This window comes from Arachis ipaensis, chromosome B07, assembly GCF_000816755.2.
Source record: "Arachis ipaensis cultivar K30076 chromosome B07, Araip1.1, whole genome shotgun sequence".
Classification (NCBI taxonomy): domain Eukaryota; kingdom Viridiplantae; phylum Streptophyta; class Magnoliopsida; order Fabales; family Fabaceae; genus Arachis; species Arachis ipaensis.
The window spans coordinates 16,014,411-16,015,391 of NC_029791.2; positions in this window are offsets into that span (position 1 = coordinate 16,014,411).

A 981-nucleotide genomic window follows, 5' to 3' on the forward strand; every position below is an offset into this window, starting at 1 on the left:
ATTTTCTCTTCTGATATATATGATGCATATTATTTGAATTCAAACTTTGTAACTTTGTTACTCTCATTTGGATACTTACCTGTTTTCTTTCCTTATCCGTTTTTTGTTGAGTTGGAACCTTTTTTAAACCATGGAAAAAAAAATAAAAAAGAGAATAAATTAGATAGATATATTTTGTTAGCATATACATGGCTTACCTAAACCAATGTTACCAATTTTTTATATGGTTAAGTTGTAATGTTTGGCTTTTTCTAAAAATAAAATAAGGAAAAATAGTATGTCGTCTTTGGAACAAAAGGCAAAACACTTACAAACCCAACCAAATTAAACTAAACACCATTAGAAGAAAAGTTACAACATAACTGAGATTCCATATCTCGGGAATACACGATTGATTTATAAGCTGCCATTTCATGTTCATTTTGTTGGCGTATGTAGTATGTGATGAAAAAACAGTTAGATGAAAGATACACAGTAGTAGCCATTATTACAGCTATAAATTAAACAGTACTAGTAATTAGCTTTACATTAATTTTCAATTATACTATTAGCTTATTGTGCTGCATAGGTCTAAGTTGTTTTATGAGGTGGGACCAGTATTGTATTATATTGGGATCCTATGAATGGTTAATGATAATGTCAGTTAGGAAGATAAAAAAATGGTGGAAACTCAATTGGAGTCGACTTCACGTAAAGTTATAGTTAAAAGTCGTTAGATGAAAATTTAGTCCAATTAATTAAATTATTTAACGACTCTCAGTTATCAACTTCATGTGAAGTCGACTGCACCTGAGTTTTCACCTAAAAAAATAACATAGTTCATTCTTATTTGAGATCAAGGTCCTGCAAAACCGAACTCGTTTACATCTAATCACTGGAATTAAAGATTTAAAAGTTTCATTGAAATTCAAACAAAATTTAATTGGAGTTAAATTAAATATAATAATATAATATATTTATATTTAAAATAAAAAATTTTTA